This window comes from Nycticebus coucang, chromosome 16, assembly GCF_027406575.1.
Source record: "Nycticebus coucang isolate mNycCou1 chromosome 16, mNycCou1.pri, whole genome shotgun sequence".
NCBI classification, from domain to species: Eukaryota; Metazoa; Chordata; class Mammalia; order Primates; family Lorisidae; genus Nycticebus; species Nycticebus coucang.
In genome coordinates, this window is record NC_069795.1 from 52,077,210 (window position 1) to 52,095,340 (window position 18,131).

General features: G+C 33.4%; 1 pseudogene; it reads right to left on the minus strand.

Moving 5' to 3' along the window:
- Nucleotides 1-749: 749 nt before the first annotated feature.
- LOC128567428 (eukaryotic initiation factor 4A-I-like) lies at nt 750-17,899 on the minus strand (annotated as a pseudogene).
- Nucleotides 17,900-18,131: the final 232 nt, after the last annotated feature.

The window sequence follows — 18,131 nt, forward strand, 5'->3', positions numbered from 1 at the left end:
TGAACAGTTTTCTAAAGTGTTATTTATCATTTCATGGTTTCAAATGAAATCTATGAGAATTACAGTTTATCTAAATACTCATAAAGATATGATACTGGGATTTTTGTTGTTTCTAAATCATTTTATTCAGGATTTTGTGTGTGTGTTTTTTTTTCAGAATCAATAAATACAATACAAAACAATGTAAAAATAGCTATCACTTTCTCTCCTGTGTGCCCCCTATCTGTGGACAGTCCCTTGGACAGCCAACCTTACTTGAGGGTTTCAAAGGTTCTCCTTCCAGATTTGGTTCAGCAAATGAGGCTGAGTGACATATACATCCTCTGAATCATTTTCAAAGGAATTCAAGTAGGGTGGCGGGATCCTTTGGGATATGGAGGTGGCCAGGTTAGGGAAACGGATTAGTATTTTTTGTAAGAGACAGCACCTAGGGCAAGAGCCTACCTCAAAGAAAAGGGTATCTAAAATAATCACAATTCCATCTTTTACCTCAAAAAGTAACATTTATTCCAAAAAAAAATTTAATAACAAGTTGCCCATCCTTTGGTTCCTTTCCCACCCTGTCCTGCTGCTCCTCAGTCCCCAAGATTGAACTCTTGCTAGGGCAAGGTAGCAGGACTTCTCAGGTCCGAAACATTTAGGGACATCTCCTCAGTGGAGGAGTTGTAGAAGTTCTCCATGTTTTGAAGAGTCTTCTTTTCTTCCATCACCATGTTTACTATTATTAAATACTAATAAATTATTAAATACTAAGTACTCACACCCTTATGGCCAAACTTTTTATCATGACCAATTCTGTGAATATAGTTTTCCCTGTTGGTAGGAAGGTCATAGTTGATGACTAAAGAAACTGGCTGTACATCAATGTCTGACCAACAGGCTAGAGCCAGAACAGAACTCTCCTGATCACATCTCATTCCTTTTGGTCCATCCATATCTCCATGCATGAAAGAGGTAGTGCCATGCAGAGCATGCACCTGCTTAGTGAGACAATTGATTTTTCTTTGGGAATTGATAAAAATGACTGCCTGGGTGATGGTCAGAATTTGATACAAGTCACAACATTGTGTCCAATTTTCATGCCTCTCATTCTACATTAATAGAGAATTGGAAGATACCCTCCAGGATTAACTCTTCCTTCTTGAAAAGAATCCAGATGTGGTCCCTCATGAACTCCTTGGTTTTCTCAAGCACATTAGAAGATCCGTCACTGACAGAAAAATCATCTGGCTGTTGCTATTGAGCTTTGGAAATATGTTGCAGATCTGGTCCTTGAATCCATAGCTTAACATTTCATCAGCTTCATCCAACACAAAGATCTTGATGTATTTGTGAGATAGGTACCTCCAGTTAAGCATATAAACTCTTGGCCAGAGGTACCCACGGTGATATGGGAGTTTCCATCTGCAGTTTCTGCATCTCATCATGTGTGTTGGTGTGCAGCTATGACTGTAGGCACCCATGTAGTCTAATGCATGATCACCTTCTGTGTCTGCTGAGTCAATTCTTGAGTGGGTGGTACAACCAAGGCCTGAGTGGGCTTTAGATCCAATTCATCAGTTGAAAAATCAGGCTGTAAATGTGGCTATTTTCCAGTCCCAGCTTGGGCTTGAGCAATCACATCATAACCCTTGATACAAGAAAGAATGGGTTACTGCTGGATAGCAGAGGGATTCTCAAAACCATAGTCATAGATACCCCAGAGCAGGAACTCTGAGAAGTTCATGTCATCAAAGCTGCCCACAATCCCATCCCAGTTACTCTTCATGACACCTTTGAACTCCATCCCATCAGATCCATTGTATCTTGATTGGGAATCCTGGCTCCCAAATGTGATCTTTAAAACTAGCAAAAGTGAGATTAGAAAAAAGATTGAGCCATTTATAGGAGGTAGGTGATTCATTAAATTTACATCTGCATTCTTAGATTATGTTTTTGAACTTAGATTATACTAACTTAAATTATAAGTGTTTCAAGTTCTTATTAGCAATTCATGTATTTTCTCCTGTGAATGTCTGCTTGTTCGAGTATTTTATCCAATTTGTGTGTGTATGAGGGATGTTTAATTCATATTTTATCACACTATATTTTTCTTTGTAGTTATCAATATAGTCTGATTTAATTGTAGTGTGCATATTTACTTCCAATCTATGGCTTGCCTCATTATTTTCTTGTCTGTACTTCTGGATAAGCAGAAGCTTCTAATTTTGGTGGCTTATTTTATTACGTTTTCTGTTATAATTAGTACTTTTTATCTTGCCTAAAAAATATTTTCCTATACCAGTTTACATAGATGTTTCCTCAATTTTTCTCTGTAATCATTATAGACTTAGACTTTACATTAAGAATTATGATCCAACTTGAACAAATTAACTTTTAAGTCTTATGTAAAGTAAGAATCAGGTCAATTTGGAATTTTCATAGGTTTATCCATTTGTCCCAGCACCATTTATTGGAATTAATTTTATTTCCCATTGTTAGCTCCTTCATTGACAATAAGTTGACTGTATTTATGAGTTGATTTCTGAAATCACTAACTTGTTTCTTTAATCTGTTGATCTACATTTAATCTAAGTTAAATATGGTCTTAGAAATTGTAATTAGTGAATTTGAAATCAAGTACTGTTAAGTCCTTTTTTTAATATTTTGATTACTCTATATTCTTTGCATTTCTCTAAGAATTTTATAAATGATTTTCATTTCTTTCAAGAAAGCTGCTGAAGAATTTATTTTATTTTATTTTTTTTATTGTTGGGGATTCATTGAGGGTACAATAAGCCAGGTTACACTGATTGCAATTGTTAGGCAAAGTCCCTCTTGCAATTTTTTTAATGCAATTTTTGGCCAGGGCTGGGCTTGAACCGTCACCTCTGGCATATGGGGCCAGCACCCTACCCCTTTGAGCCACAGGCGCCACCCCTGAAAAATTTTTTGAAAATATTTTGTTCCTAAAATAAATTTGTGAATATTTAATATTATAAAAAAATTGAGTCATCTAGCTGTTAAGCCTAGGGCACTTTTTTCTTATAGATTTTTAATTTCTCTAAAAAGAATTTTGTGATTTTTTTTGTATAAAGGCCTTACATATCTGTCATTAAATATATCCCCAAATAGTTGATGTATTTTATTCAAATGTAAATAACATTTCAAAAATTAATTTTAATTGTTTGTTGTAGAAATATAAAAATGCAATTGATTGTTATTCATTAATTTTTGATCTTATAGCTTTATTAAATTAGTTTTCTATTCTTGTTAATTTATGGACTATTCAATCATGTTATTTGAAGAAAGACAGTCTCTTAGTCTGTTCAGGCTGCTATAACAAAATAGTTTAGACTGGGTAATTTAGAAACATCAGAAATTTATTGGCCCTGGTTATGAAGGCTGGGGCATCTAGGGTCAGAGATAATATAAATTTGAATTCAGAATCTTGTGAGGGAGTGTTCTCTTCCTCACTGATGGTGACTGCTAGCTGTGTCCTCCATGGTGGAAGGGGCTGTCTAATTCTCTGAAATCTTTTTTAAGGGCACTAACCTCAATTATGAGGGTTCTGCCCACTAAACCTAATAATCTCCCAAAAGTCTCTGCCTCTTAATCATATCACCATGGGGCACTAGAATTTCAACATATGAATTTTGGAGCACAAACATTAAGAATACAACAGAGAGTTTTTATTTATTTCTTGTTGATCTTAAGTATTTCTTTTTTCTTTTGGCTTAATGAACTAGTTAAAAATATAGAAGCAGTTAGGTAGATATGGCAAAGTGTGTATTTTTGCTTTGCTTCTGATTTTATAGAAAAAATTCAACATTCAACATTTCTCTATGAAATATAATATTAGCTATTAAGTTAGCTGGACTTTTTATAGATAATTTTTTTCATTCTGAAAAATATTATGTATATTTGAATTCTTATGAGTTTATCAAGAATTATTGCTGCATTGTGACCAAGGCTTTTCTTTTACTTTCTGAGATGATTATGTGATATTTACTACTCATTCTCATAACCTTCTTGAGTTTCCAAATGTTTAACTAAAACTTCAGCTCTTGGGATAAACTCCACTTGGTAATGTAGTTATATCCTTAATACATATAGTTTTTTTTTTTTTTTATTGTTGGGGATTCATTGAGGGTACAAAGGACCAGGTTACATTGATTGCTTTAATACATATTGTTGAATATAATATGTTAATATTTTGTTAAGGTTGCTGTGTATCTATGGATATTGAGAATATTGGTCTTTAATTTTATTTTCTTATTTTTTGCCTTTTTGAGTTGTTTGAGTCAAAATTATTTTGATTCATAAAAGTAGGCTGGGAAGTATGCTTTCTTTCTATATTTTCTGAAAGAGTATATTTATGGTTAGACTTACTATCTTATAAACATTTGATTAAATTAACTTTTCTTACGTATGGTCAGAAATTTTCTTTATGGGTATGTTTTTAATCATATATTCTATTTCTGTAACAAAAATAGGGCTATTTGGATTATGGAAGTTGTGGTGAGTTGTTTTCTATAGTGAACTGATCCATTTAATCTAAGTTTTCATATTTATTGGCATAAAGTTATATATAATATTTTCTTTTTCCTTATTACTACGTCTTTTCTCCTTTTATTCTGATAGTGATAAGGGTGTTTCCTCTCTTTGATTACACTTAATCAAGTTCCTAGGGTTTAGTGATCATTACCAAATTTTCCCTTTGTCAAACAATGCCGCACCCTCGGCACCAAGCCGCAGCAAGGTGGCGCTGTCCGCGTTGTAAGACGACGGAAAGGAGGTTTGTGCTCCCCGGAGCTGAGCCCCCAGCACCCCCAGTGTGCGCAGCAACAGAGATGTTGCCCAGCATGCTGTTTTCTATCGTATTAACCTAAGGGTATGGCTTTCTGTTACGGTGTACGTGTATGTTAAGCTGAATGTCTGTTTGTCCTGATAAGTAAGCAATAAGTCTTGTCAGAATGAACACAATGATAGTTGATCCAGAAACAGCACAAGAAGTATGACTGTGCCAGACTCAGTGGCTCCAAACAGCACGTCCCCACCATAAATGTCAGTGAACTGAGACAATGCAGGCACAGCAAACAAGATGTTCCATCACGACATGCACCATCACCACCTGCAGTAAAACTTTACTTAGAAAAACATCTTGCTTCACTAATTTTCATATGTAATACAAATCAATAGGGAATTTTAATGTTTGACAAACAATTAATTATGAATCAAAGTATAGTTACTAATAGGAGTAAAAATATATAGAAAATATATATAGAAGTAGTCAAGCATTATACATAAAGGAATATATCAAGCTGTTTTAAAAAAAGATTATAAGAAACTGAAAAGAGTTACAAGACTGAGAAGAGTTGTAAGCCTTGACATTCCTGAAGAGGGAGTAAGCAGGTGTTACTGATAAACCACCTCCCTCCGGAGAGCAAAACCTTGAAAACATGTAATGCATGATAAACCGCATATGCAGACACAAAGATAATTTACAAGCATAAGCAGAATGAAGATTGCATTGTTTGAACCTTGGAAAGAAAATGTATAAATACCAACATGTGCTCTCAGTAAATTTTGCAGCTGCATACTTTAACCCGTAGTGTGCCAGACTGTCATTCCTGCGCCGACCTCTCAACCTTCCTCGTTCCTTCTCCCTACTTTCCCTCGGACTGGAGCCCACCGACAGGGCGGTCCGTGGCAAAACAACAAACTTTAATGTTGACAACCTTTCTCATTAATTAGTAATCATTTTTCAAAATTTTATTAATTTACCCATTATTATTTTCTACTTGTATGTTTTATTCTAATTTGTGTTTTTAATTTCAATTTTTTAATTTCAACTTTTAGATTATTTTTAAATTCCTCCTTTTTTCTTAATATAAACTTTAAACATAGAAATTTCTCTTTTAGCACAGCTTTCGCTATGTCCCACAGTGTTTGAAATGTTGTGTTTATTGTCATTCAGTGTGGAATACTTTACTATTTTTCTCATCATGTCTTATTTTACCCATGAGTTATTTTGAAATAGTATAGTTGCTTAATTTCTAAATATTTTGTGATTTGGTAAATATTACTTTGCAATTGGCTTTTAATATTTCAAATTTTACATATGATTGAAATTCTTTCAAGTATCCTACATGTTTTATGGACCAGCATATGACCTTTATTATGAGCATTATATGTAAACTTAAAAATAACATGAATTCTGCAGTGCTTGGAAGTATTGATTTATTATGGCACATTCATTCTCAGTTTGTTCAAATCTATTTTTACTAATTTTAATCTATTTTTTTCTTTTCTCAATGAATTAACAAATTGATTTTTATGTCATAGAAAAAGGCAAAGCTAAATTTGAATTTTGAAAAAGAAGATAGCTGGAAGATGTATGGTACCTTATTTCATGCATTAAAATCACCTGAATGTGAATAGAGCAATAGTGGCAGAATGATTGAAATACAACTCAAGTAGAAAAGACCTACACTAATATAGTTAATTGAGTTTTCATAGGTATCCAAAAAAAAATTAAATAGAGAAAAGATAGTCTCTTCCACAAATGTTAAATGAACAAAAGATCTCTATATAAAAAATAAATAAGCCTCAACTTTAACTTTGTCCATGCATATTAATTCACCTAAAATAGATCACGGTTCTTAGTATGAGAAATAAAAATATTGAATTTTTAGAAGTAAACACAGAAGAAATTATTCGTGACACCAGATAATTTTCTCAAAAATGCTATCAGAAGCATGAAATATATCTGAAATTAATTGATTAAATGGGGTTCATAAAAATGAAAACCTTTTGTTTTATGTAAGACAAAACATAGATAATGTAAAGTCACAGATTAAGAGAATAATATTTTTAAACAAGTATCCAGCAAAGATCTTCTATTCATAATATCTAAAAACTCTTATAATAAGAAAATATACAGGGTAGCCATAAAGTTCAATTGCACCCTTACTGTATATTACACATGACCTTAATGGTCAACAAATTGCATGTGAACTTAATGGCCAGCCTGTATATTATTCAATAAAAATTTTGGCACAATATTTAAACAAATTACTCACAAAAGAAGGTATATGGATGTTAAATAAGTCAAGTAAAGATTTTTCAACATCACTAGCCATCATAGAAATTCACATTAAAACTAGTGAGACCTCTACACACACACGCGCGCGCACTCACACACACACACACACACAAAGGGAGAATAAAAAAGACTGACAGAGTCTAGTGTCAGCTGGGCTGTAGAGACACTGCATCTCTCATACTTTACTGGTAGGAATTCAAAATGATATGACTACCTTGGAAAGCAGTCTGGTGTATATTTACCATACAAACCAACCATTCTACTTCCAAGTACTTCCCTAAAAAAATTAAAACTTAAGTCATTCAAAACTGTGTATGTTCAGATTCATAATAGAACATTATTTATAGCACCAAATAGAAGAAACAAAATGTCCATGAAATGGTGAATGGCTAACAAAATTGTGGTGTATCTATGAAATTTTGCTTTGCTTAGAATAAAAAAGATTACCAGTCCAGACAACAACATGTATGAATCTTGAAAACATCACAGAAAATGAAATAAATCAAACAAAAAGACTATATACAGTAAGTCCAATTCTAAGATCAAACTAAAGTGACAGAGAGTAGATCAATGTTTTCTTGGGACAGAATTTTGAGATTTATTTCAAAAGGAGAAGAGAAAGCATTTTATGGTATAGAACCTGTTCCATGCTTGTGGTGGTAGTAGCTCAATTGTATATACTTACAACATTCAATAAAATTTATCTATAAGACAGCTCTAAAAAGATGCAAGGAAGAAGGCCATCAGTAGGACCTTGAGATTATCAGGACAACACAGAAGTGAGCTCCTTGAGGGTTTTTAATGTCTCCCATATGTTAGAAAAAGTACTGCAGAACCTCCAACCTGGAGCTGCCAATAGGCATGCTTTGAAAAATCATTCTCTCCGAGCCAAGATGCTGGGAAAGGGGTGACCTAGCAATGGAAAAACTTTTTGGCAACATCTACCGTCCTCCAGCCTAACATCAAAGGAGAAAAATATGCCTTCCTCCTGGGATTCCAGTGGGGTTGAGCAGGGATTACATCTTTTACCCCAATCATTTTCTGGTGGAAGCATGAACCAGTGATTGTCGCCCACTCTACTCTTCTGCTGGGTGGTGATGGCAGGATGGAAGAAGATACTAAACTTCTTCTTCTCTCATGACATAAGCAGGTAGCATTTGGATTCTCCCACCTTTCTGAGTTCTTAGTGACAAGCATAGAGATAATTTTCACGTTCTGACCTGTGAAAATCAGCTGCTGTGTTAGTGTTAGCAGTAGTGAGAGAACAGGTGATTGTCCATTCACCATTGGATAACTTGGGTGGTCCCTCAGTTCCTGTGCTGGGACATATTGGGAGGTTGCTCAGGGAGCTGGCCATCTATCCTTCACCCAGAAGAAGCAGCAGGGACTTTTATTACCATTTTCAAAGTAAAGTCAGCAATGTTGAACAGGGAGCTGATCCACCATACCATGCCTAGTATAAGTATGCATGCTCCAATTTGCCTGCTCAGGTTGTGTGAGCAGAGGTTTAGTGGTAAACTGAGCTTTCACTCCCACTCAGAAGCAATGGAGCAAAGCAGGTAGTGGAAGGTAGAGCTTGTGAGCACTCAGCTTTCTCCCCCTCAGTCTCTTGGTGTCAGCAGGGCCTATTGGCAAGACAGCCATCTGAGTCAACTTTCTGCTTCTCCCTCAATGGTCAGTGGGACCCAAAAGGAAACTGGACATATACACTTAGCTGGCCTCAACTGCTACACTGCAGCTAGAAAAACACCTGCATAAAATAAATAATTAAATAAGATTCTGAGTCTTACAATATATCATAAACTCCAGGATGTAACTGGAAGTCAGTCCTCGTACCAAGGAATTGCTGTAACACAGAATATGTGATTCACAAGAATAAAGTCTAACATGAAATCTCAAAACACATGGAAATTAAACAACACATTCCTAAACAATGCATGGATCAATAAATCTCAAAGAGAACTTAGAAAATCATAGAATGAAAATGAAAATTTAGCATGTCAAAAGTAATGTGCTACATCTAAAAGGTATGAGAGAAAAATTTATAGCATTAAATATATATATTAGAGAAAGAAAGTCTCAAATCAATAATTTAAATCTCTCCTTAACTAGAAAAAGAAAAGCAAAATAAACTCAGAGACAAGAGATGGAAGAAACAACAAAGATTGAAGAAATTAATATATTTCAAAAGAGAGACAATTTTCAAAATCAATAAAAAACTAGTTTTATAAAAATTAATAAAGTTAATAAAACTCAGAAGAAAAAAGATACAATCACCAGCATCAGGAATGAGATGGTGTGTTACTACTGATCCTGCAACCATTAAAAATAAAATAAGGGCATATTCTATGCTCATGAATTTATCTGCTTAGAATTTGGACCTATTCTTTGATAAATAAAAACTCCCAAAGCTCAACCAAGATGAAATAGATTATCTGAATAGTCTTATAAACACTTAGAAGTTGGATATCAAATTGAATTACTAAAAAGCCCCTCAAAAGAAATATGAACACAAGATTTCAATGGAAAATTCTATTAAACATTTAAAGATGAGCCATCATCAACATTACAAATTCTTTCCCAGAACAGAAGAGGATAGACACTTCCCAATTCATTTTATGAGGCTAGTATTACCCTGTCACTACACCAAGACACAGTCAGTCCTATAGGCAGTTCAAAACCAAAACATGATCCATACCAAAAAAGGAACATTAAAGAAAGGAAATCACAGAATTAAAGGAAAACACAAAAAAGAAACCCCTCAATAAATATTAAATCAACTCCGTCTATTTATGAAAAGTATTATACATCATGACCATGTAGAATTTAATCCATGTATATAAAACTTCTTCAGCATTCACAATTGATCTATAAAATCTATGATATGAATATGCTTAAAAGTAAAACTCATAATAATATAAATTGATGCAAAAAACATTTGTCCAAGTTCAAGGCTCATTCTTAATAATAAAATTTTCAGTAAACTAGGACAGAGGGGAACTTTCTCAGAACAACATGTATAAAATAAGGAAAATGACCAAGATATAGTTTCACCATTTTTTTTTTCAATTATAATACTGGAAGTTCATTGCAATGTGGGAAGAGACAAAGCTCTCCCTTTTGAAGGGGGAAGTAACGCTCTTGCTATTTGAAGATTACATAATCTTCTATGTTAAACAATTCAAAGAATATTTAAAAATAAATAAAACCATTTCTAGAACTAGTGATTCCAGTAACTTCACAGAATATGAGAATATAAGATCGCATATAAAAAACAATCACATTTCTATCTACTAAAAATGAACATTTGTAAAGAAAATTCACATCATAATACCTTTGCCATCACTCCAAAACAAAATAGAATCGTTTCCATGTGAAAGACTCTGTTTATAAGATGAAAAGCTGCAGACTGGCTAGTAACATCTGTAACCACCATAGTTGACCAACTCCTTAAGTTGACCTAATTTTCACAGACTGGACATGTACCACATGTATGTATAACTACAGTAGGCCTAGTTCCTTATGTTGACCACCTCTGTATGTCGACCAGTTTGTTATAATCCCTTAGATGGTCAACTTACTGACGTTCCACTGTTATTTGCAAAATGACTGGTATCTTGATTATATAAAACACTATCAGAACTCAAAAGTGAAAAAAAGGATTCATTTGTTGGGGACCAGCCCCAGACTATACTGTGAATTCTTTCCCAGTGACTGGTGGAGACAAGAGGACAAGGGAAAAATGAAAAGTCAGGACACAAAGAGGAAGTTTTTTTAAAGGAGCTGGGTGAGATGGCTGACCTCTTTCAAGTGTGAGGACGGGTGGAAAGCCCCTTGGTCCAGGCTGGCTCCATTTTTATCACATACATTAAATAGGGGGGAGCTAAACCCTTATGTCATGGTTCTTGCTGGGCTTGCATTTTCAAACCAAACTATTTCTTTAACTAACTACCTTAATTGCACTGATTTACTTCTTACTTTTATCACTCTAAGTTATTTTTGATCCTAACACAAACAGCGCAGGACAAGAACACAGTCCAAGTGCAGGACATGAAAGCTGACCCCCATAAGACCACACACACAAACCCAAGATGAGCAATTAAGCCCCTGGGAACCCCTGTGAGTAGAGTAAGCTGTGCTGTACTGAGAAATGGGAGGGAAGGGGCCCTTTCCCCTCACCTCTTGGAGAGACTTTTTCTCTCCTATCAAGATCAAAACATTTGTGCTATTTCCCCAGGATTTCACATTTTCCTATAAATCTTCCCAAAGCCCTGCACTCACTCCCTCCTAGAGACAGTCCCACCTGTGTGAGCCTGGTCTCTAGGGCTCACAGACTTTGGAGCCCAGTGGTGCCTGGGGGAGGGGTAAAGCTCCAGCAAGACAGTCTTCTCATCTTAAAGGGCCAGGCTTTCAGGCTCTGGCACTTTGCAACAGATTTTGAATTTCTCAATATTGATCCTGTAGTCTGAATGTGTACATGCTTTTCTCTGATCCACTTCTCTCCTGTCTCTGTTCCTATCATCTGCAATCATTTTCTTAATTCAATTCTTAAGCTACTTATACAATTGGATATTCATTTTAAGCTTATAAAACCATTATTTCTAGCAATGCAAGCACATAGAGATATGACTCTTTCCTTAAGAACCCACACATTTCCATCCACACAATTAAAAGTGGGCAAGATACAAACTGAAATTTTACTAAAGAGGATATAGATAGCAAACACAAACACAGAAAGGTGTTCAACATTATCAGCCATTGGGGAAATACACATTAAAGCCATCATGAGATATCTTAGTGGCTGTAATAAAAATAGTGACAAAACCAGATGATGACAATGATAAAGAAAAAAGTGGGTCATTCTTACTTTGCTGCTGGGAATAAAATGGTACAACTACTCTGTAAAACAGTTTCACAAGATTTGTGAAATTAAACCTACAAATACCATATGACCTACCAGTCAGACTCTTGAATGTTCTTCCCAGAGAAACAAAATGTTAGATTTAAATACAAATCTGTATATTGAAATTCTTAGCAGTTTTATTTGTAGTAGGTCTAAACTGAAAATAATCCAGATATTTTTCTATAATTTAACCATTAAACTGTTGTATATCCATATCATGTAATGTTATTCAAGCAATAAAAAACACAAAATTTGATACGTGCAATGACTTGAAGTTGCAAGGAATTATGCCAAATAAAACATTCAGTAACAAATACATACTCTACAATTCCACTTATATGACATTCTTATAATGACAAAATTGTCCTGATGTAGAACAGATTACTTTTGTTATAGGAGTAAGTGATGGGAATAGAAAGGCTATAAAAGTGTAAGAGAAGGGGTTGTTATGGTGCTGTAATTTGCCCATGCCCTCACTGGAAAAATGGCAACATATTAGTTGTGATATTGTACTATGATTTGTACAGTGTTTCTTTTGGGATAACTGGGTAAAGGGTGTTATATCTCTCTGTATTACATATTGCAAATGCAGCTAAATTTATTTCATAAAATCAGTTGACATTAATTATATTCCAAATTATGCTATTTATAATATAAATTACACTTACTTTTTAAAAATATCTTATGCAACCTGTATAAGTAATCTATAGTTGAAATTATGAAACCTGATATAAATTTACAAAGATTAAATGGAAGTATATGCCAGAATCACGGACAGAAAGACTCAATACTTCAAATAAATCAATTCTTCAAGTTTGTATATTGATTCAATGCAATACCAAATGTCATATTTTCAAGGATTTGGCTCAACAGAGTATGTCATACAGCACTATTGATTTGTCAATATCTATTAAAGGTAAATTAAATCAAGGCCAACACTCAAGCCATTTTATTTCTAGGTATAGACTCAATAGAAATGTGTACCTATTTTCATCGAAAGCCATGTAGAAAATATTTTTGTGCAAGCACTATTGGTAATAGCCCCAAATCTGAAAAACACAAACATTTATCAACAACACAATGGATTTAAATAATTGTACTTCAACTTCATGGATTAATTTCACCAATGAACTATCAAGAAAAAATCCAGAGTCAAAAAGTACTAATTATACATTTTAAATGTATATATAAAGTTCAAAAAAAAGAGGTAAAACTATCTATATTGTTCGAATTCAGCATAGAGGGTACTTAGTGAATTCAAAGGGGCAGGAGAGGATTTCTGGGATTCTGCTAATGATCTGACTTTTATCCTAAATGTGAAGTGAAACTCGCAGGAGAGATTAGAATGGTTGTTGTCCAAGGATGGGTAATGGGGAGATGTTAGCCAAAAGGTACAAAGTTTCAGGTAAACAGATGAATACATTCTGGGAATCTACTGTACAGTATGGTGACTATGGTTCTTTTTTTTTTTTTTTTTTTTTGACTATGGTTCTTAATAATGTATTATATATTTGAAAATTGTTGAGAGTAGATTTTTAGATGTTCTTAGCATGCACAATATAACTGTGAGGTCATTTTTTAATTCATATGACTATCAAAACATCACATTGTATCCCATATACATATATACACAAAGTTATTTGTTGATTATATCTCAATGAAGTTAGAAAAAATACCACAATTATGTAATTCAACAATTGAAATAATTATCTATGAAACAGACTCATATGGGAAATAAATCATCAAGCTTTTAAATATTATATAAATTATCAACTCATTTTATTTAATTCATCATACAAATGCACACACATGTATGTCACTTTATAGTCTATATTTATATATGCCTTTGTTAAACTCTATCCCAGGAAACATCCATGACCTTGAATAACTTGAACTTTCTAAAATTTTGTTTCTCATTTTAGATAGAATTATATTTATATCTCTAAAGTTCTTCTCACCAATCAGAAGCCTGTTTGCAAAGCATACTATGTTTATATGAGCTGTTTGCAAAATATTTAAAATGCAACATTTATTTAATTCAGTTTTTAACCTAAAATTTTAAAAGCATTGGTAAAATTTAAAATGGACTCATATTCAAATGTATTTTATAATATGTTAGTTTCTTTGCAGATATGACTTGAGGAAAATATCTTTAGACTGAAAGAACCATAAACTACATATCAGCCAACTTGATAAAATAGTTTTAGTTGTGGTTCAAACAGAATCCAGCTTTGTGACCTTGAATAAGTCACCCTAAAAACCGCCAAATTATTTTCTCCTCAGATCCTTAATTCTTTGAATGAATAATACATCTTCTGCCACCTCAAATGGCTCATGTGTGGATTAAATGAGAAAGCAAAATTTAAATAGCTTAAACTCTACAAAGCAGTCTACAAATGCAATGGCTCTTACTATTGCCATCAGTATGTAGTTTCTAATTATATAAAAATACATTTTAAGTTATAAAACTATTTTTTTTGCTTTTTAAATCATTTTATATATTTTTTCATTTTAAGGAAGAATATTTAGAAGAATCATATTCTTACTCAGAACACACACAAACACAGCCTTAATTGAGTAGAGGGAAGGAGAAAGTCGCGCATTTCTTTGTCTACAATTTGAAGCTCTGTTTTGCTCATTACCCTTCCATTACTTTCCCTTCGTTTTCCTCCCACAGGGCAACAAAGATAGGCTGTTGTTGATAGTTCATGAATTTCAATATATGTACCTAGAGGCAGGGCATTTTCCATGGAATGTCCCCAATATTAGAATTTCCTGCAGTTTCTGTTTTCAGAAGTGTTTAAACCTTCAGGCCAATATGTAAATCTGTTTTTGTTCCTCTAAAGAGAAGAGTTGTGGGTGATTTAAAACATATATGCATTAAGTAAGTATTTATTCAATGTTACAAATGTCAAGACTGAGAGACTTTCTCAGGGACTCATAAAGTGAAAGAGACAGCAGGAACTGAGGCCGCATTTCCAAGTGCCTGGCCTTCGGTAACCGTCCCCTGGGCAAAGCGTAGTTGAAAGGACTGTCTGGTTGTCAAAAGGAACGTGTGCATGTGTATGAAGACAGGCGCTGAAGTGCAGTTCTTCAAGTGTTGGAGTTTAAGTTTGCATTTACGTCATTATACTTTCACATAGTTACAATTATTTCTAAACCAACATGTAATGTTTAGATAATTAGAAGCTATGTAAAACAGATATTTTATAGTGAAAAATACTGCTACTTGAGTACAATCCAATATCCTTACAATTAAATAGTTTCATTGAGTTTGATGAAACCTATTATATACTCACTGTTTAAAGAATAATTTAAAAGACGTGATTGTACGTGTTGTATGTACTTTCTATTTTGTAAAATATTGTGCTTTTTTTCTCTTTCCTCTGGTGACCCTGAATTGAATTTTATTTCATTTTCACAATTCTCTCCCTTTTTTGTTGATCATATATGGATGCATTTCCAAACACACATTTAATTTTTGCTTTTCAATTTTATATAAAATGATTAATTTTGTATATATATCTTTTTTGTGACTTTTTCCTTCCCTTTTAACCTGAACTATGAGGCGTGTCCCTCTTGACACACGTTAATAATTCTTGTCTCTTTTTATTGTTGAACAGTGTTCCATGGAAAGAATAATGTAACTTTTACTTATGGAATCTCTGCCTAGAGTTTTTTTTTTTTTTTTTTTTTTCTGGTATTAAAGATAGTTCTAAAATAATTATTCTACAAATATTCTCAGGAGCATGAACAAATGATTCTTTACGTATGAGGAGTGGATATACTAGGTCATGGGACGTATTCAATTTCATGTTTATTTCCCACAACTATATTTCAATTGATTTAATTGATTTTCACTATTGTATCCTTCAGTATTTCATTATCTTCTAATTTTCTTTTTAGTTTTTTACTATATATTTTGAAGTATACATATTTCCTGTATCTTCCTAAATTTTATACACAAGGAATTAAGAGATGAAGCCTTACTCTTTCTTCATTTTTAATGTCAGATTAAGATTTTGAATATTCTTTAATACTCTAACAGCTACAGCATGCAAGATTTATTGTGTACAATTTTTTCTTTCATGTATTTGTAAGTTTACTAACATTTACACATTAATTTTAAGTGAAAAATGACATATGTGTATGTATATGTATATATTATTTTCTATTTTAAAATTTGTTAATTTTTTATTTAATTCTAGTAGGAACGAAGACATAATCTGCTGGGTACTTATTCTTAAATTTGCTAGAACTTTTTTTGGTGGCAATTATCATAAATGCTTGATTTGCTCGAGATTAAAAAAAAATTTTTTCCGAAGTTTGGGTATCAAATTCTGTGTGTTTGATTTGCTGTAGTCAAGTTTTAGCTTTTCTTCATAGGTCTGTGATCCATTTCAAACTAAGTTTCAAAGTATGTCTGTTTTTCACATGAACATTCAGTTGTTCATAGAACCATTTCTTTCCAAATAATTTTTCTAGGAATTTTGTCAGAATTAATTATATGTACATGTGCATACTTACAGACTATTTTGTTCTTAATTTAAATTTTTGTCCTTTTAGAAATATTATACCCTCTTGGTTATGATAGCCTTAAGGATGACTTATAAATCAGGTAGAATAAATCCTCCTATTTTTTTTTTTCATTTTTTAAAAAATATTTTTGGCTTTTTTAGGTCTTCTGCATTTCCATAAATTTTTTTTTTAATAAAAGTTTGTCATTACTTTAGAATATAGCAGAAATTTTCAGTGGGGTAATTTGACTAGGTAGATTAATTTGAGTATAATAGAAATGTCCAATTTAGAGTCTCTCAACCTATATACACAAATATGTCTAATTACTTAGTTTTTTTTTTTTTTTTTTTTGTGAGACAGAGTCTTACTTTTTCACCCTTGATAGAGTGCTGTAGCATCATAGCTCATAGCAACCTCAAACTCCTTGGGCTTAAGCAATTCTCTTGCCTCAGCCTCCCAAGTAGCTAGTACTACACGTGCCACCGCAATGCCCAGACATTTTTAGAGACAAAGTCTTGCTCTGGTTCAGGCTGGTCTCCAGCCTGTGAGCTCAGGCAATCCACCCACCTCGGCCTCCCAAGTACTGAGATTATAGGCATGAGCCACCATACCCAGCTATTAGTTCTTTATTTTCTCTAAACATATTAGAGTTTTTAGTCTAGGAAACTTGTGTGATTTTGTTAAATTTATTTCTCTATATTTATGTATTTTGGAGGCATTGTAAAAATTATTTAAAAATTTTCATTTTTTAAATGCTTTTGCTGGTATATACAAAATGCACGCAATTTTCAAAATGAACCTTATTTTATGACTTCGATAATTTGTTAGTTTTTTTCTCATTTGTAGGTGTCTTAGGACTTTCTATATTAAATATGCAGGCTGTTTATAAATAGAAAAACATTACTTTTTCCTGTCAGTGCCTCATGCATTTCATACTATATATATATGTTTTATATAGGCAAAGGCCCTATGCACTGAAAGTCCTTGACTGGGGATTCTAACATAATAATTCACAGGATTTGAGGGGCAATTGTTGTCTTATTTGCGAAAATACTAAGAAAAAAATCAATATTTCACCATGTGAATAAAATACTATGAGATCTGCAGAGTAAGATTGGACAGCTTTATTTCTATAAGCAATCTCCAGATTGAATCTGGATACACAGCCTTTGGTGCAAACTGAAAATGTACTGGGGTGGAGTTGGACACTTGGAGTTGTAAAGGGGAAAAGGGAGCAGGAGGGAAGAGGAAATCAGGTGAATGAGGAAAAGAGCCTTGATTAGATGACCTCCAAACCCTGAATCACTAGCTTGTCTTAATCAGGCGGCTCTAGGTGGTCGGTTGGTACCTGGAGGGCTGCTGGTGGGCAGTTCAGAATTTCCAGCTGCCATCTATTTGTCACAAACAGCAGGGAGTGGTTTGGTTTGATTATAGAAAGGGTGATCCTATTTAATAGTAAAAACACATATTGCTTGTTTTCTATTCTTGCCATACTTCACTTGGAAGAATAGTCTCCAGTTCCATGCAGGTTTAAAAGAAGGTATGAGTTCATCATTTTTTAAGGCTGAATAGTACTCCATTGCATACACATACCACATTTTATTAATGTTTTGATGGGCACTT